Source organism: Bombus flavifrons, chromosome 17 (assembly GCF_040668555.2).
Source record: "Bombus flavifrons isolate JBK064 chromosome 17, iyBomFlav1_principal, whole genome shotgun sequence".
Taxonomy (NCBI): Eukaryota; Metazoa; Arthropoda; class Insecta; order Hymenoptera; family Apidae; genus Bombus; species Bombus flavifrons.
Window position 1 is genome coordinate 4919666 of NC_138458.1, and position 21301 is coordinate 4940966.

General features: G+C 38.3%; 1 long non-coding RNA gene across 1 annotated transcript; it reads right to left on the bottom strand.

Annotated features, from left to right (window-relative positions):
- Window positions 1–1359: 1359 nt before the first annotated feature.
- On the bottom strand, window positions 1360–18071 carry LOC138188646 (uncharacterized). The gene is made up of 3 exons (XR_011175595.1): window positions 16795–18071; window positions 1933–2485; window positions 1360–1434 (listed from the first exon to the last, which is right to left on the bottom strand). It is a non-coding gene; the product is annotated as an uncharacterized LOC138188646 (long non-coding RNA).
- Between the last annotated feature and the right edge of the window lie 3230 nt (window positions 18072–21301).

The following is a 21301-nucleotide window of genomic DNA, read 5'->3' on the forward strand; positions in this document are numbered from 1 at the left end:
ATTTCCAGTTAACAGAGAGATGGAATAAAATTATTTACCTGAATGCTAGAAGCTTGCAAATTGATTGTTCGTAATCCAGAGATGCGATGAAAGATCCAACGTTTCTGCAATCTAAATAAAATATTGAAATAGATAATAATTTACAATTTGAAATTTGTAATTTGTAATTCAAAGTTTCTATGAAATGTTACAAAATATATATATATATTATATATAGAACAAATATGTACAAACAAATGTCTATGTGGAGATACCTTTTTTTTTAGTTTATAAAAAATATGAATCTGCATAAACGTTGAATTCATATTTTTGTGAACTAAAAAATGGCATCTCTATACACAAAGATTTATCTCATCTTCTAAATATTCAGATACTCTACTTTCATATCTTTTTCTATATTTTGCATATTAAATATATGTATACTGTATTTTCATAGATTTTCCATCAACGTTAAAGATTGTACAATTCTCAATTGAAAATATCTTCGAGTGAGATCCTGAGAGAAGACAAGAAGAAGAAGAATGTAAACTCTGTATCCTTATTCTTCCCAAATTCCTCGTTCCCAGCTACAAAATGGCACTCTCCCCTTCTGAACACACTTTATGCTCATAATCCACGTCACGGACACGATGATTGCAGCCATTGTCGGGTATAACAAGACCCGACGCAAATTCAGTAGCTTTCTCCGAAGATATCCGGAACCATTTAACAGCTCGTGCCAACGAAAAAGTAAAGTGCAATTCACCGACAAAAGAGACCTCTTGTCTGCCGTGAAAAAAGGTAAACTTGGGCGCAGCGGGACGACTATTCTTCGGCGATTTCCAAAATGTCTGGAAAGAAGACGTTCCACAGCTAATAATATCCTAACTGCAGCTAATATATCATGGCAACCCATTTTCTCATAATTACAGATGTAGCATGTTCCAGTTAAAATTCATACGCAGCACACATATTTCGCTTATCTTAATCCCGGGTCATTTTTGTCCTTACTTGAGAGTTGCGTTTGCCTCAGCAAAAATATCGAGCAAATTTCTATGAATATGCTTGTTTACCTTCTCCTGACATTGTATCAAAATCCAACTGTCGCTGTTCGAATGGTACATTAGGAATACAAGTATACAGTTACGTAGAAAGTTCTCAGCTCATTTTTGTCCATTGTTCGGTTAGTGATGAAAACCGATGATCAGAATGAGATATCGCGAAATCTTGACTGAGAGTACGATGAAACACGTTGCGATTTGTGAATTCCTAAAAAAAACATAAATAATTAAAATACATATGTGATTGCACTTAACAAATGTTAATGGTCTTGAAAAATGGCTGAAAAGGTACCTCAAAGAGAATTTTCACTGTTCCCAGCCGATCAAATTTTGACGATTGTCCTGATGTGATTTTTCTCTCGCCGAAAGTAAGCTAAATATGAAATGAAACGTCCTGTACATAACGACGTTATATTGAAAATTGGATATTGAAAATTATTAGGTTGTTCCAAGAGTTTCTTTCGTTTCATAAGGAAACAATAGATGCACAACGTATTGTAGCAATAGAACAAAATATATCGTACATGACTCGATAAAATAATACAGAACAAAAATGTGCAACTATTATCTTCTCATATTGTAGAACGAAAGAAACTTTCCGGACAACCTAACAGTCATAATTCTATGTTATAACAAGAAACTATAATCAACTGGAATAACTTGGAAATTATATGTAAACGCGTACAAGTGTTTCTTTATTCGTTTGCAAAGGTGTCTTTCTCTCACAAACATGTCTTTTACATCACCTTTACAGAAACGTGAAACCTAAACTGTCAAACGTTTATGCTATTAATACAAGAAAATGCATCACAAGTAATTTCCTTCTAGAACGAAAGAAACTTTTCGGACAACCTAATACTCTTTTTCACGTTGCTTCCAAGAAGTTAATTACGAGCAGGTATCACGATAACCAGTTGGTTTTGATTTCGCCTGAAATGAATCCAGATAAATCTGGTTGCGTTCGCGTGGCGCGTAGGCTGTGCTTAATTTCATCTAGGAGAATTATCGCCACCTGGAAACGCGGTCTCGATGGTCCTTGCTCATTCAAGCAGAGGTCCTCGACAATGGCACATTGTGAGGCTGGCGAGCCGCCACCGTACTCGTATGTAAATGAGAAAAGAATTAAATATATATCTACCGAACGATAACTTTGTTTGAATTAGCATTGCCTGCCTCTATAAGTGTCGCGCCGCATCCAAGATACGCCAGCAGCTGCACGAGTATGTATATGGGATCGCATGCTCGTTGCGGGTGAGTTTGACGGTGGTCTCGACACGCGATACCCGCGAGAAATTTTGCCAATCGTTTCTTCGTCCTTGTCGTTCCATTCCACGATATTTTTCTCCTACCAGTTATTTCGTAACAACGATCGAACGTGCGTAACGTTAGGTGCGTGGCTGCACAGTGATTCGAAGCAGAATTTTGGGACGGCGCTGACGAATCAACTGAAAAATGACGAACAGCTGTTAGTGTTGAGGTTAACTGATAGAGCAACGAGTGGATGAATTTGTAAGAGAAAAATATATTGAAATAAGTATAGGTATAGTGTATGCTGGTCCACATCCTCATTCTTACAGTGTTACAATGCAGTAGAAGGTAATAGGTCATATATTTATAGCAAAGGACTTTCCTGTTGAGGTTAACTGATAGAGCAATGAGTGGATGAATTTGTAAGAGAAAAATATATTGAAATAAGTATAGGTATAGTGTATGCTGGTCCACATCCTCATTCTTACAGTGTTACAATACAGTAGAAGGTAATAGGTCATATATTTATAGGAAAGGAGTTTCCTGTTGAGGTTAACTGATAGAGCAACGAGTGGATGAATTTGTAAGAGAAAAATATATTGAAATAAGTATAGGTATAGTGTATGCTGGTCCACATCCTCATTCTTACAGTGTTACAATGCAGTAGAAGGTAATAGGTCATATTTTTATAGCAAAGGAGTTTCCTGTTGAGGTTAACTGATAGAGCAACGAGTGGATGAATTTGCAAGAGAAAAATATATTGAAATAAGTATAGGTATAGTGTATGCTGGTCCAGATCCTCATTCCTACAGTGTTACAATACAGTAGAAGGTAATAGGTCATATATTTATATAGCAAAGGAGTTTCCTGTTGAGGTTAACTGATAGAGCAACGAGTGGATGAATTTGTAATAGAAAAATATATTGAAATAAGTATAGGTAAAAGTACAGGTATAGTTTATGCTGATTCAGATCCTCACTTCTTTTGTGTTACAATACAGTAGAAGGTAATAGGTCATATATTTATAGCAAAGGAGTTTCCTGTTGAGGTTAACTAATGGAGCAACAAATGAATGAATTTGTAATAAAAAAATATATTGAAGTAAGTACAGGTGTAAATATAGTGTATGCTGATCCTAATCCTCACTCTTACAGTGTTACAGTACAATAGGAAGTTGATAGGGAGCATATTCATGTATTTGTAGCAAAGGACATTAGCAAAAAGCTAACCTTGATGTGTACCTCTAGCTGAAGGCTACAAGAAACAGCAATAGAAATCTACCTCTAGCTCTTTTGTTTCTAGACCTTGTGACCGAAAATAAAATTTATATTCAAGGACACAATTATATGGACCTCTCATTATTTTCAATTTTTTCTTTCTTTTTTTATTTCTTTCGACCAGGTCACGGATACACGAAGGAAAAGGTGTAGAGTTTTTCCTCAAGTAATTACTTCATTAGCACACTGCGACAAGTATTGGGTTCTTCGGGGTTTTTGAAGAGACAAAATCTTTCGACTTGTCGAGATTTCCGAGTAAAAGAGGGTCGACAGAGTAAAATTCCACGTACAGAAGCTTCGTACAAGGACGTTCAGCTTTTCAGGCAGATAGTTTTTTAAGCTTCTTCTTGCAGCTCGTTTTGCTTAACGTACGTAAACGCCAAAGTTAAAGAGGCGGCGGACCATGGCAATTATGCGTTCGGCCAACGAAAACCGATTAGCTCGCACGGATGTGCAGGTGGTCGCAGGGCGAAGTAGCAGCAATTCTCCGAATTGAAATAGAAATATTCCAGCGTTTCAATTTAAAGGTGCAAAAATACAAAGAATACGTACAAGTTGAAAAAATCATATTTATCAAAATGTAGATGATTTTTACCATCCGACATCCTCTTCCATTGTAGTTAGACAACAGATGTTGCAACAGACACGCGATACATCCATAAAGCGCAGCTCCAAGTGGCATAAAAATAACATAGCGCGGGGATTCGCGGTTTCAGCCGCGTCGAATTTCTCAAGCAGAAGCGCCATTACCAGCGGCCCCCATAAAATAAGCTGCAGGATCGCGGCTCCGTACGACCAAACCTCGTGGCAGCTCTAACCGAACAACCAGTTTAACCCAAGTATATCGCTGCAAAAGAAGGCAGACTCGCATTGTCTCCGTGCTCTCGATCCGGCCGTTTTCCATCGTCCACGCACAGCTTTTGTCGACAGATCTGCGTAGGGGTGGAACGCGTAAAAATACGACGAGCAGGGGGAGGGGGCAGGCATTGTTCCAAAAGTTAGCCTCGCCGCGTGCAGCATGCACGAAATCCGCAAAGTCAGTAAATTTTCGTGAGCACTACCTGTTCAACCAGCGTGTATCCCCTTGTATACTGTGTTTGCGTAGGATGCAGACCACCCAGGTCGTCTGACGCCTCTGCCGTATCCTCAACGGAATTGACTTAGCGGAATCCGGGGCGAGGGACGTAAGGACAGGGGACAACGAAAACGGAAAAGAGAGAGAGCAGAAGGAGAGGGATAGGAAAGAGAGAGGGCCGGCTCGTATGTAAGCAACGAAGCCTTTAACCCGACCTGGTCCAGCACTTTATTTTTCATCTCATTGTCCGTCGACAGGATCACGACTCCCCACGTTGGCCATTGCAAAGCGAATGTGGGGCGCCTGTTCGCTTTGTCATTCGCTACGTTTTGCTGGCTTCTTGAAAAACTACCTCGGCATCTATTTACCGTCGGATGATAACCGGCATGGTCCTTGGGAATAAAGGAATTCGAGTGAGAGATAAGCAGCGGACAAGCACGGGACTCGATGTCTTAGTTTTGAGAACTCGAGAAGCGACGAGTGTACGTTGCAACAGGTTAAACCTAACCTTGCTAATGTTATCCGATTGATCGATTTGTCGATTTTTGTTCGTATAGGAATTTGTATAAAGTTAGATTTTAGAAGGAAAGAAACGACGATGAGTGTGCAATTTTAAGTGAAATTTGCTAACTGGTCATTTGTTTGCTACTTGATCTGGTAGGTTAGTTCGACGGTTGCTAACAATGTTGAGATGTTCTGGATTTTAAAATTTTTTTGTGATTTTAGTTGGATATTTTAAATGACTGTTCTAGTCGCGAGAATTTGACGAAAGGTAATTTACACGGTAATTTAAAATAATGAAAATTCCTGCGTTTGGAGTTTAGGTTCCTTCCGGAGGACAAGATCCTAGGTAGAAAAATTAAAAATTCACAGCAATCTCCACTTGTAAATAACTGTTAATAGCATTAAATTGTGCAAATAGTGTTTACCAGGTAAAACAATGTAAGTGGCATTAAGCGTTGCACATGTTGCAACACATGGACATTAAACATCGTCAATTTCATAGCAACTCTTACTTGCAACATGAGAAAATATACTTTCGTAACAAAAGTAAAAAGAACACTTTGAACAAACATATTTTTTGTCTTTCAGACAGGTTCACACGGTATATGTGCTTCAACACGCGCACACTAAATATCAGCAATTTCATAACAACTGTTACTGACGACATGAGAAAATATGCGTCTGTAACAAAAGTAAACAGACCATTTTCAACGAATATATTTTTTCTTTCTTATACAGATATTTACTTAAATTGCTTGCAAATTTAAATCAATTTTTTTCATTCAGATTTCCCTACGACTAAGAGGTGGCACACACAATTCTATAAATTCCACATTCTGCAAATACAACAAATTCCGACTATACTAGCGAAATATACAATTTTCTCGTACGCGCAAGATCTTACAATAATGGAAACAAATTGAATTTTCAAAATGATTTCAAACCAGGAAAGGTTCTTCTCAATTCTACGAAATTTAACGTTTGACACAGCGTGTTGGCAAACAAGTCTTCGATTCTGGTTGTTGAGGTTAACTGATAGAGCAACAAGTGAATGAATTTGTAATAAAAAAATATATTGAAATAAGTATAAGCATAGGTATAGTATATGCTGATCCAGATCCTCACTCTTTTAGTGTTACAATACAATAGAAGGTAATAGGTCATATTTTTATAGCAAAGGAGTTTCCTGTTGAGGTTAACTGATAGAGCAACGAGTTGATGAATTTGTAATAGAAAAATATTGAAATAAGTATAGGTATAAGTACAGATATAATGTATGCTGATCCAGATCCCTCACTCTTTTTGTGTTACAATACAATAGAAGGTAATAGGTCATATTTTTATAGCAAAGGAGTTTCCTGTTGAGGTTAACTGATAGAGCAACAAGTTGATGAATTTGTAATAGAAAAATATTGAAATAAGTATAGGTATAAGTACAGGTATAATGTATGCTGATCCAGATCCCTCACTGTTTTTGTGTTACAATACAATAGAAGGTAATAGGTCATATTTTTATAGCAAAGGAGTTTCCTGTTGAGGTTAACTGATAGAGCAACAAGTGAATGAATTTGTAATAAAAAAATATATTGAAATAAGTATAAGCATAGGTATAGTATATTCTGATCTAGATTCTCACTCTTTTAGTGTTACAATACAATAGAAGGTAATAGGTCATATTTCTATAGCAAAGGAGTTTCCTGTTGAGGTTAATTGATAGAGCAACGAGTGGATGAATTTGTAATAGAGAAATACATTGAAATAAGTATAGGTATAAGTACAGGTATAGTTTATGCTGATCCAGAGCCTCACTCTTACAGTATTACAATACAATAGGAAGCTGATGGGGAGCACGTTCACATATTTATAGCAAAGGACATTACCAAAAAGTTAACCTTGGTGTGTAGCTCTAGCTGAAGGTTACAAGAAACAGCAATAGAAATCTACTTATATCTCTTGTGTTCCTAGAGCTCGTAACCCAAAAACAAAATTTATATTCAAGGGCACAGTAATATGGACCTCTCGTTATTTTGAATTTTCTTCATTAAATTCTATTCTCTTCGTAACAGCGGTCTCCAGGTCACGGATATACAAAAGTTATTCTTGATGTAATTACTTCAACATTTCCTATAGATTAGAATATAGTTTTAGTAATTAGAATATATTTTTTACTTATCATGGTGCGTCTTCATACGTTCAACTATCAACTCGAATATTCTTCCTTCTGTCTTCCTAACTCCAATAAAGAATTTAACAAACCAAAATGTTCTTCCCTTTTCATACATTGAAACATTGCTCAGGCTCACGATTCGTGCTCGTTAAGCTTCAGCATCCTCAACTTCTCACACTTGTCTTCTTTTTCTTCAATATAATAACAATTTCGTATAATATTTTTACACATCACCTTATATCCTGCATATATTTTCATCCATCTCATAAATTTCAGTGTACTTATTTTTAATTATTGGGTTGGCAACTAAGCGATTGCGGATTTTGTCAATACCACCTAATGACAAAATCCGCAATAACCTAGTTGCCAACCCAATCAGCTGTGATTAATCGAAGCCGCCATTTTCCAAGCGAGAACGCACTCGAACCTCGAAACCCTTCTGTCCAGACAAAAGCCAACCAACCACCCTCGGCTTTATCGCTGCCGAGTCAAGTTTCTCCTTTTTCCATTTATATTTACACGTATTCAATGTGGTCTGTGTTGCAGCGATTTACATGGTCGTTAAAGAACGCTTACATCGTCGTGAGGTTGTTGGACGAGGCACGAGTCGAACACAAAGATCGAAAGGCAGTGAAAAAGAAAGAAAGAAGAATCCTAAGGAAAGAGAGCTAATACACCATAAGAAAAAGAGACAGGAAAAGTGGGGAAAGAGAAGAATCACGGCGCGAAATTTCTACTTTGCGGGTGGTGTACGTGTTATACAGCAGAAGAAGATGAAAATGACCAAGGAGAAAGCATCTTATCTGTCTCGTGCATAAATACAGCAATATTGTCGTTGTAACGTGGACACGGAACATACTTGTTACGTTGCTGGTCCGCGGGCCACCGGCTGCAGTCTCACCGCTTCGGTGCTAAGTAAAATGATATATTGCGGTTAAACGCGGCCCCGCGGATTCGTGTGCGTGCCTGTATCACCGGCCATATATACGTACACACGTTACACGTGGCCGTGTTTAATATCGAAACGGTGTTGGTGAGTGGGCCACCCACGGTGGCCTTGCTGGACCACCCAACGAGCCGCGCTATTATAAGGGGCCGTCTCTACTTCGCACTTTACCTCGATCCGATACTTCGTTGCTCCCCTTTAACCCCTTCAACGGCTCTGACACATTACTCGAGAGCCGGGCGAATCGAACCGGGACAACGATTTCTTTTTCCCTCTCTTTCTCTTTTTTCTCTATCGTCTTCTTCGTTTTTTCCACGATGCCGCTTGTTATCCATTAATCAGCCGGCTCTTTCGTGAGATTAGGGGGATACGTTGTATCGCTTGTTCACTCTCGTCGAGTCCTTCAGCGGACTACGACGCGCTGAATAGCGTACGATCTCGTAGACGAACCAATGTAATACGATCTTAGCTGACGTTTCGTCTGACGAAGAGAGAAACGATAGGCAGGTGTGAGGAACGTTGACGATCGATCGGCTACACCAACGTAATTATCCGACGGTGATTAATAAACGTTGCGTTACTATCGCTTATTCGCTACGACCATCCACACTTTCTTTCGTTCGACGCTGGCACGTGCAACACACGGCCTTGGCGGCTCCATGTCTATACGGGGTGTTCGAAAGATTCAATTTGCAGAGTTTGGAGAAAGTTAAGGGGGGGGGGGGGTACTTTGGTAAAGTGAAAATTGTTTGCTGATGGAATACGACAGCCTGAGTTATCTTTCGTTCTTTTCTCTTTTTCTTACAGTCGACGTTACGTGATTTTCGTATTATACGATGAATTTTGTAATTTGCGAAACAAAGCGAACTTTATGTTGAGTCTATAATTTTTGTATACGTTAAAGATTACAAGTTGACATCCAGTTCTTACGAGAAATGCTGCTGAGTCTTAAGAGTAAACCGTGCACGTGAATTTTTCACTGTGGCTGTATGTTGGTATGAAAGTGAAGAAATAAAAGAGTACACTAGTAGGGGAATGGATATATTCGAGTAGGATTTTTTATTTCCGTTTATCTTCCGCCTTTGCGATCACTTCCATCTATTAAAGTTAGAGAAATTTACCAAATGTCCAGCTGGACAGATTGTAAAACAGAAATTAAAAATAAAAAGAAGAAACTTTCATCTACGTTACAAGATAAGACAATAACCGTAAAACTTACGGATAAACAGAAATATTGGGTTGGCAACTAAGTGATTGCGGATTCTGTCATTAGGTGGTATTGACAAACTCCGCAATCACTTAGTTGCCAACCCAATAGAAAACTTAGACAGAAAAAAAAATAAAAAGAGAAGAAAACTGAACCAGAGAACGATAGACGTAAACTTACTCATAAACAAAAACAAAATAAATAAATTGTAGCAATGACCACAAATTAACTCAAACTCTGTTACATAAACATACAACTAAAACTGAACCAGAGAACAATAGATGTAAACTTACTCATAAACAAAAACAAAATAAATAAATTGTAGCAATGACCACAAATTAACTCAAACTCTGTTACATAAACGTACAACTAAAACTGAACCAGAGAACAATAGATGTAAACTTACTCATAAACAAAAACAAAATGAATAAATTGTAGCAATGACCACAAATTAACTCAAACTCTGTTACATAAACATACAACTAAAACTGAACCAGAGAACAATAGATGTAAACTTACTCATAAACAAAAACAAAATAAATAAATTATAGCAATGACCACAAATTAACTCAAACTCTGTTACATAAACGTACAACTAAAACTGAACCAGAGAACAATAGACGTAAACTTACTCATAAACAAAAACAAAATAAATAAATTGTAGCAATGACCACAAATTAACTCAAACTCTGTTACATAAACGTACAACTAAAACTGAACCAGAGAACAATAGACGTAAACTTACTCATAAACAAAAACAAAATAAATAAATTGTAGCAATGACCACAAATTAACTCAAACTCTGTTACATAAACGTACAACTAAAACTGAACCAGAGAACAATAGATGTAAACTTACTCATAAACAAAAACAAAATAAATAAATTGTAGCAATGACCACAAATTAACTCAAACTCTGTTACATAAACATACAACTAAAACTGAACCAGAGAACAATAGATGTAAACTTACTCATAAACAAAAACAAAATAAATAAATTATAGCAATGACCACAAATTAACTCAAACTCTGTTACATAAACATACAACTAAAACTGAACCAGAGAACAATAGATGTAAACTTACTCATAAACAAAAATACAATAAATAAATCATAGCAATGACCACAAATTAACTCAAACTCTGTTACATACATATACAACTACCTATAACAAAAAGTGAACCAGAGTACAATAGACATAAACTTACTCATAAACAAAAACACATACACAATAAACAAATCATAGCAATGATCACAAATTAGCTCAAACTCTGTTACATACACAAACAACTACCTATATCTGTACTTATAATACAAGTTAATATTTACCTATGTTTACCTAATATTGTACATGTTATTCGACCGCACCCGGTATATACACATGCTATAGTAATTTTATAAAATATATAATTTTGCAGTAATACAAGATGTCCTTTAACTAGCATCTACTGGCAAAGATTCTGCACACGAAAACAACAAAAACAGGTCATATGAACGTATTCGGCCTTGTTTCCGTGTTACATTGAGCTTTACGTTCGTATAAGTCTACCAAACAATAGAAACAATATAAAAATCAATTCAGAATTCACCGAATGTCCAGCTGCACAAATTGTAAAGTACAAATTAAATAAAAAAAAAAAAACTCGGTCTATCCATTTACTCTAAAAGAGGTCGCAACAGCTAACTGTAAGTTAAAAGCCACTGTCTACCGGCTATTGATAATTCTCAAATCTCCCACCTTTGCAAACTATTTTCAACCTCGCCAAAGTTAGTATCCGCTTCTCGCAAGAAGCAGCGTCGATTTATATAAGAGTACACCGTGTATATGAACGGCGACAGGCTAGCGCGTTCCGCGGCTACGTGTGCGTGTGCAAATCGTGCGTGCCAACTTCCGCGGTGTACCACCTGGGTGGTCCACGATCGAGGAATACGAGGATTAGATAGCTCGATAAGACGTACACGCATTTGTACGCACACCCCGTCGCTGTTACGTAGCTCGGCGACGTATCCGCTTGAAATCGTTAGCTGCCAGCCGATGGAAATACAGTACTAACGATGAATTGTGAGCCGTACGGCGGCGGAGCAGCGGCCCGAAGACCACAGCCCGAAATTATATAATTGAAATTTTATCTCTCAGCCGGATCCGAGCGTTCGAAACACTGTGTAAACGCCGCGACGCTTCTGTCGTATTTCTTCGTGGCGTAATTCCTTCGAGCGCGCGATTAATCATTCTGGAAATTTTATAGCGAGTATTTTCGGCCGAGAGGAGACACGTCGACTGGCGCGCTCGAGATTTAAATTAAGACGATGGTGCGTTGCTGCGATTCGCTCCATTTTTATTACTCTCAAACCTCGATCGTTGGTTACATGACGCGATCACGACGGTTTAGTGGAGAAAACGTTGACAGGTTTCCAGCGAGTGCTGCTTTTGACGAGTATACTCGTCACGAAGAAATGGCAATATTCCCCGTTACCACGAGAAAGCAAAACAGTCATTTCGTTGTAACTTGATTCTGTATTATAACATGTATTCTGTGTTTGACGAGTATACTCGTCACGAAGAAATGGCGATATTCCGCGTTACCACGAGAAAGCAGAACTATCATTTCGTTGTAACTTGATTCTGTATTATAACATGTACTCTGTGTTTGACGAGTATACTCGTCACGAAGAAATTGCAATATTCCGCGTTACCATGAAAAAGCAGAACAATCATTTCGTTGTAACTTGATTCTATATTATAACATGCATTCTGTGTTTGACGAGTATACTCGTCACGAAGAAATTGCAATATTCCGCGTTACCACGAGAAAGCAAAACAGTCATTTCGTTGTAACTTGATTCTGTATTATAACATGTACTCTGTGTTTGACGAGTATACTCGTCACGAAGAAATGGCGATATTCCCCGTTACCACGAGAAAGCAGAACAATCATTTCGTTGTAACTTGATTCTGTATTATAACATGTACTCTGTGTTTGACGAGTATACTCGTCACGAAGAAATGGCGATATTCCCCGTTACCACGAGAAAGCAGAACAATCATTTCGTTGTAACTTGATTCTGTATTATAACATGTACTCTGTGTTTGACGAGTATACTCGTCACGAAGAAATTGCAATATTCCGCGTTACCATAAGAAAGCAAAACAGTCATTTCGTTGTAACTTGATTCTATATTATAACATGTACTCTGTGTTTGACGAGTATACTCGTCGTCGCCTACTTTTTCCCTCACATTTTACGTACACACTTTTCAAAGAGGTCACAATAGCTAACTATTGGGTTGGCAATTAGCCCTTTTTGTAGTGTAAATTAATGTGCACCGATATGAAAATTTCTTATAGAAAACGTAAAGTAAGTGTGAAAATTAGAAAATGTTTTCTTTTTTTCATCCTATTGTACATGGCAATGGAAATGCTGTAGTTATAGAATTTAAGAGCAATTTTCATTTGTAAATAACTACTAACTAGATTAAACTGCGTAAATAATGTTTATTACACACATGCTGCAACACAGGCTCACTGAACATCATCAATTTTATAACAATTGCAAATGTTTATGCAAATTATTTATGGACAGAAGGAGGATTAGTGCTCACAGTGTCTGCAAATTTAAAGCAATAGCACATGATGTTTTTGATGACACTTACATCAAAAACCCGCTGGGGGTAGCCATCCACATGTTATTTAGCAATTAAGTTAGAAAAATTTACCAAATGTCCAGCTGGACACATTGTAAAGTACAAATTAAATAATAAAAAAAAAAAACAGTGTTTTCTACAAGAAGTCTTCAGATTTATTTTAAATATACTGGTGTAGTTTTATTGTTTCACTCTCTCTTGCTAGAAATAATCTTTCTTTGTCCAAAGATACCAGATATGGCATTTACTATTTATTTATTTAATTCATGAAACTTAATCCCTGTCTTGCGGTATGAACTGACTTCTGGTTTACATGTTTCTCTCAATACTCTTACGGTATATCGTGTAGCATAATCCGACGTAACAAAGCCAACATGGCACCTACCATCGTCATATACCAGAAATGCGAAGAAATGAAGAAGTTTAAGTTTGTAACGATAAAAGAAACTAGTACTTTAAATAGCAGTTCCGAAAGCAACCAATGTTTTCCCCAAATATTTTAACACGCTGTTTCGCAAAGCATTACAAAAACCCATGGTTTAGTGTAAAAAGAATACGTAATTTCTGCGAAGAAAATGAGAGACGCGCCTGGCAGCTACAAAACACCACCACTTCCACGTCAAACATACGTATCACGCGAAACACCACCGTAAACCATCTAATTTTCACTAATAAAATTCCCTTTTCCTCTCTGCTATCCCTTTCAAATCGCTAACCTGACCCAATTTCGTGGAACGCTCTGTACAACAAGGTAAAGAACAAACTCGTAATTCTACCGCTATTTAACCCTGCAGCGCACCTATGCGTACGACGTTGCAATTATGTCGCCGCAAATGAGCAGGTATCTACCGTCGCTCATACATTTTCAGCCAACACGTGGCGCTCACCTCGTAAATCAATTTCATCGCGCGGCAAGTTAACGCGACGCGCGACATCTGCGCATGCTTCGCTTAGATACGAGCCTATTAGGCAAATTTCGTGGCGAGCACGCTCGCCGACTGCAAATATCGCTCGGTCAGCGCCGAGCAGGATACCACTTCCGTCGTGGCGCGGCCGGGTGGTCGGCGCTTAACGCGGCCGACACGTTCCGCGCCTCCTTCTTCTCGCAAATTTTCGAAACGCGTTACAAGTCGCAGAAAACGTAGCCTGGCCGTCACCAGACCCTTGATAACAGAGAGCGGACACGGGCCGAATCGCCAATGGGACACCCTGGGCCCGTTGCGTAAGTGGAAACCGGCCGATTCTCATTTTTATTTATCTACCTTTGCTTCACTCAACAAAGGAATATCCTACCCGCGTAGAAACGATCGAATTAGGCAAATGCGTCAGACCGACAACGGCCTCCTACAAAACATTCTTTTCGCGGATGCAATTAATCTTGTCGATCCGCGTGAGTCGTATCGCGTTGGGCAGATAAAAGCACGTTAGCTTTCTTTCCGTTTCGTTGTCCGGTTGTTTCCTTTTTCTTGCTATGCTAATGCGACACGTATATTCCTTGCTTGGTTATTATGTACGTTATCACGCACGGGTAGGGTTAGGTAGGTATAGTACTCGTAGTGGAACCGGACAGGAGGTGACTCTGCGTGAAAAAATGAGTCGAAGATTGGGAATAAATTTTCGTCGTAGGACGCTTCGTTCTTGGGGAAAATCGAGTTTGAAAATTTGACATGATTTAACTAACGCTACAGCTACTGTAATAAAGTTTTTTTTGTTATTTAATTTGTGCTTTACAATTTGTCCATTTGTTATATATTATCGACATATAGTATTATATATTGAACGTGCTTAGTACGCTCATCACACGTTCTAACAGCAGAATATGACTTTCGATGGTACGCGATTGTTTTGCACGTGGGTATAGCACGTGTGGCCCTTTTTATATTTCCGACTAGTCGCGAGCGACTACAAAACCCATCGTCGTATATGGCACAATTTCCATTCCTGCTGCCGCGACTCATCGCGACAGAAGAGGCGCGTGCGACTGCAAAGTAAATGTACGACATACACACGTGCCATTCCCACACCCAGAACAATCGCGCGAGACTGAACGTCATTTTGTTGCTAAAAGCGTCAGGAATCTCGACGAAGGACACTTTAATATATAATGCTATTAACTTACGATACTAAATTAATATATAATATTATAGTTTATAATACATTCTTACTACAAATAATTAATATTATAAAGATCTTAATATTTCACAGATACCCAAAATTACATTGTTTTATTTATGTTTCTTGGCTTCTGCAATATTTTTTTCTTAAATACTAACAGTTTTTTGGCATAAATAGGTCAGTAACTTTTTATAAGAAATGCCATGACGGATTCATTAGCGTGTTAACACTAAGCTTGTTAGTTAACTGAAGCTTAACTAGTCCTAGTCAAGTGACCGATTTGAAAATTTAATTTAACTTAATTTAATATCAAATTTCGTTGAAAATCCCACATTCGTCGTTGCTTCCTTTTAAAAGATGTATAGTTCCCCTAAAAAGCACCGAATTACTTGGCAATTCGCGTCCAACTAGTCGCAAATGGGAAACAGCTAGAAAAATGTACCGAATATCCAGCTGGGCAAATTGTAAACTACAAATTAAATAAAAAAATATAAAAATGAGAAACATTTTTCCCAAGCCTCATGTCACGACAGATTGTTCATTCCGTCCAACCCATCACTACCGATTTCACCGATTCTTATCAGCATCCCATGTCACTGTCGAGTCTCGTGCGATCGTTACACGCACCGATGAAACAATGTTGCACCAATATCTTTTGCAGCTTGACGCAAAACGTTACTGTCGTTCGAACCAACCTATATAGGTGCTTGTACATACGCAGCCACCTTCTCTTCCGAGTAAAACTGAAGCGATGTAAACGATAGTCTCGTCACGGTCTCGTGACACTATCGAGCATCACGCAATCGTTGCATGCATGAGCGAGACAATGTTGAACCAATACCTTACAGCTTGACAGGAGACGTTATTGCCGGTTGAATCAACTTACGTATATACGTATGTAACTACTTAAGTGCTTTTTCCATCGAGCAAAAATGAGGAACGTAAACGATAGCCGTGAGCGAACTATGGATAGCGGATACGTAAGTCAATATTTACGACGAAGAGTACGCGCAACAGACTATGTAGGAGAAAAATCTGCATAACATGAATTAAGGAAAGAATACGTAACTCAGCTTCGTACGCTGCATCCCCATTGACGTTACAATACTAATATTATCGCGGATACAAGTTAGCAAGTAGAAATTAATTTCCATGATAGACTAGCGATAGATCGATCGGAGTGGCATCGACACGCTAACCTGAACCGATATAACAAGCTGTTCGATGTCCGACAGAACAGATTGCAGGCAATCTATGGGATAACGAGAGAAAAAAAGTGATGGATTGATAGACTTGTGATACGCTGTTGCACGAATCTTAATGCATAGAAACTACATGGAAAGAAACGAGTTCTGCTGGTATCTTGCAGCCTCGTTAACGTCACAATGCCATTATCGTAGATAAAAATCTGTCACTAGAAAGTACGAATTAATTTCAATCACAGACTAGCAGCGCCCCTTGCATACCATGTTGTAAACCGACAGAAATAAGATCCGCCATAAGCGTTTCTTTCTATATCAATTTCTTTCTCTCTCTCTCTCTCTCTCTCTCTCTCTCTCTCTCTCTCTCTGTACCTGCTGATTCTTTTTTCTTTTCCTCTTCTTTCCTGTTCCCGATCGCATCTCATCGCTGCGCGATCCGCTTCAGCATTATAATTTCAAATGTACATCACACTGCGAGACGTATGCACGTTGCAAATACACGTTTGCAGGAGGGTCGAGGCGTGCCACGGCGACCAGTCCGTCTGCGTTAAATGCTCCAATTATTAATTTACCTCGCTCACAATGTCCGGCGTGTACGCAAAGACGAATGCAACGTGTTATTCCGTGCAGTGCACGTAATGACGTTCTCCGGCCGGCAGAACCCGCGCTCATCTTTCTCTTCCACTTGTTGCTTGTCTCTGGCTGCCATCTTCGCGTTTTCGACGGTATTAACCGAGACCACGTGGTTGCCTTCGGCTACGCCGCAACAGGACCACGTTTTTTCGCCCTAAACATCGGTTGCCAAACGTCGCGTCGCACGGAAAATCTGCGCCAGCTTCAAGGACGTTTTCGTTCGACAGATATCGTTGCCAGACAATAAACGATTTTGTATCTTTCTTTTCTATTATTATTTAATTTGTATCTTATAATTTGTCCAGCTGGACATTTGGTAAATTTTTCTAGGTTAAGTTTGTATCTTGACGACCTAAGAAATTGAATATCGTTTCGACGGTAATAATAAAGAACAGTTTCTAATGTTTGGTATTTCTCGCCACAGTTTCAATATTAAATATCAGGCAGCAGGTTTCATTATTTAATTTGTACTTTACAATTTGTCCAGCTGGACATTCGATAAATGGCAGCACAAATATTATTTGGTATCGTTTGGTATTTTTACTGTTTATAATATCATCAACGCGAAACAGGAAGAAAGTTACGTTACCCGTAATGTTCCCTGTGGGAATAAAAGCAAAGTAAGCGGAAATTAGTTTTTGCTATTTACATTACTGTACTCTCATAGAAAGAAGACTAAAAAGCAAACATCCCACTAACCTCACTAAAGAAATAAAATAGTCAAACTCGAAGATGGTATCCTGCTGGGGATAGCCATCCACATGTTATTTAGCAATTAAGTTAGAAAAATTTAGCAAATGTTCAGCTGGACAAATTGTAAAGTACAAATTAAATAAAAAGAAGAAAAACATTACATTCAAGGAGAGACAAGGTAAGACGTGAGATTCCCGCTAACTTTTTGCTGTGCAAATAAAAGCAGAATTAAACGTTCGAAAGTATCCTGCATCGAATAATAAATTGACTGAAATTAGCGAAATTGAAACTTGGATAGTTTAATTTGCACGAATAGCATGCAAGTACAAAGTTTCTCTTTGTCCACAGGCAACCCATTTTGCCCGTATTATTTTATTCAACAAAGAATGCAAAATATCTCTTTTTCAACAATTACATTGATAATAACCTATAATTTATCTTTCCAACTAATTATAGATCTGCTCTGCCATATACCAACGTTTCATTATGTTTCTCTTTCCCTTCGAATTATCAGAGACACGTGGTTTCACGGACACGTACGTCCCTTTCCGACCCGATCGTCAACCTTATAATCAAACGCACGTCCTTCCTCGTCTACCGATCATGCTTTACTTTCCATCATTTAAATTGTACTTACACGCGAGACCAAACGAACAGAGAATTTATTGCGACCCGAATGATTCTCGTTCCGTGTTGAGCGGTACACTGGCCCTCCCAGCCTGCGGAGCCTCATTAAAGCTTATTAAATGATTTTCCGGGCCAATTTCATTCAATTACATCGCCGTGTACGGCACGGTAATTAACTTATCCGATTTTTAGACGCCGTGTATCTCGACTTTTCGCAAATTGTCGTAAATCACGGACTTCCTTTCCATCCTCTTCTCCAACTCGAAAACGCACACGTTCATTTCATGAGACTCGAAGATGGTGTCCCGCTGGGGTTAGCCATCCACATGTTATTCAGCAATTAGGTTAGAAAAATTTACCAAATGTCCAGCTGGTCAAATTGTAAGGTACAAATTAAATAATAATAATAATAAAAAAAAGAAAAAACTTTCACTGTTTAAAATAGACAAACTCAAAGGTGGTATCCCGCTGGGGTTAGCCATCCACATGTTATTCAGCAATTAGGTTAGAAAAATTTACCAAATGTCCAGCTGGACAAATTGTAAGGTACAAATTAAATAATAATAAAAAGAAAGAAAACTTTGACTGTTTAAAATAGACAAACTCAAAGGTGGTATCCCGCTGGGGTTAGCCATCCACATGTTATTCAGCAATTAGGTTAGAAAAATTTACCAAATGTCCAACTGGACAAATTGTAAGGTACAAATTAAATAATAATAATAAAAAAAAAGAAAAAACTTTCACTGTTTAAAATAGACAAACTCAAAGGTGGTATCTCGCTGGGGTTAGCCATCCACATGTTATTCAGCAATTAGGTTAGAAAAATTTACCAAATGTCCAGCTGGAAAAATTGTAAAGTAGAAATTAAATAATAAAAAAAATTCCATGAAAAATGAGGCAGGGCAACAGAAATAGTTCTTGCTGTCTCTTTCTTCCCCTCCCTCTCTTTTTTGTGTAGTCGTAAGATTCTTTTTTGTGGCAAGTAAACATCCCTGAACCGCCTCGTGGGATCGATCGGTAAATGAAATAAAATCCCCGGGGAATTTCATGGAAACGTTCTCGTTAGACTATGGCTGCGTTCCTGACACGTTTACAAAACACCACCGATCACTGTCATTCAAATCCTATCGGACTTCCTGTCGCGACCACTCGTTCTTTCTCGTCGGTTTGCTTCTGTCGTTAGACTGCGGATGTTTGTGCGTTTATGTGACATTTAAAGATGCTTATGATACAATACGTATACAGGGTGGTCCATGCAACTGTTTCATGTTATAACTTGGTGTAGCTACAGGAAAATGATGAACGATCGGAAGAGCGCTACATCCGTAGGATTGTGTCTTTCTTAGAAATGTAATGGCGCATGTGAAATCAGAAACGCCGCTAGTTGGACGACAGCAAATGCAAAGGAATTGCTCGTTTCCAGAGTCTTCTGTAACACCTTGTTTTCTCGCGAGTAGGCGAAATTTTACATGTTTTTTATTTTCGTAGAAAAATTTGTATGCGAATTTTATATTTCTATGTCTCTATTTTACATATTTCTGTTTATTTCTATTTCTCTAATTGCGTTCATAAAAATATGGATTTTTATAAACAGTCGCGAGTTACTTTTCGCTTGTGCAATTTTTGGGGAGATTTTAATTTCATTTTGTTGCGATTATTCCGAGCGAAGCTTGTGATAGGATAACGTGGCTCTGCTACACTGATTTTATTTGACATTTTGTTGCTGATGATTCACGGTTACGAGCTGGATGGATGGAGGGAGTCACGCAATTAGCAATTAGGACGAGTCCTGTCTCCTGCTTCGCGCGGATAAAAAACACTGGCCGAGGAAAGAGATAAATGGTATAACAGGATTTATCTTCCTCTGACGACACTTCCCTTTTGCAAGTATAACGATGCACCTGCAACTGCTAATGCACAACAGTAATAACAATAGAAACACCAACGTGTGAGTTGTTTCACTACGTTGATATGAGAATTATTTTTGCAAGTACAACGATGCACCTGCAACTGCTAATGAACAACAGCAATAACAATAGAAACACCAACGTGTGAGTTGTTTCACTACGTTGATATGAGAATTATTTTTGCAAGTACAACGATGCACCTGCAACTGCTAATAAACAACAGCAATAACAATAGAAACACCAACGTGTGAGTTGTTTCACTACGTTGATATGAGAATTATTTTTGCAAGTACAACGATGCACCTGCAACTGCTAATGAACAACAGCAACAACAATAGAAACACCAACGTGTGAGTTGTTTCACTACGTTGATATGAGAATTATTTTTGCAAGTACAACGATGCACCTGCAACTGCTAATGAACAACAGCAATAACAATGGAAACACCAACGTGTGAGTTGTTTCACTACGTTGATATGAGAATTATTTTTGCAAGTACAACGATGCACCTGCAACTGCTAATGAACAACAGCAATAACAATAGAAACACCAACGTTTCGAGTTGTTACACTACGTTGGTATAAGAATTAGTTTGGCAAGTACAACGATGCACCTGCAACTGCTAATGAACAACAGCAATAACAATAGAAACACCAACGTGTGAGTTGCTTCACAACGTTGGTATAAGAATTATTTTTGCAAGTACAACGATGCACCTGCAACTGCTAATGAACAACAGCAATAACAATAGAAACACCAACGTGTGAGTTGTTTCACTACGTTGATATGAGAATTATTTTTGCAAGTACAACGATGCACCTGCAACTGCTAATGAACAACAGCAATAACAATAGAAACACCAACGTGTGAGTTGCTTCACAACGTTGGTATAAGAATTATTTTTACAAGTACAACGATGCACCTGCAACTGCTAATGAACAACAGCAATAACAATAGAAACACCAACGTGTGAGTTGCTTCACAACGTTGGTATAAGAATTATTTTTGCAAGTACAACG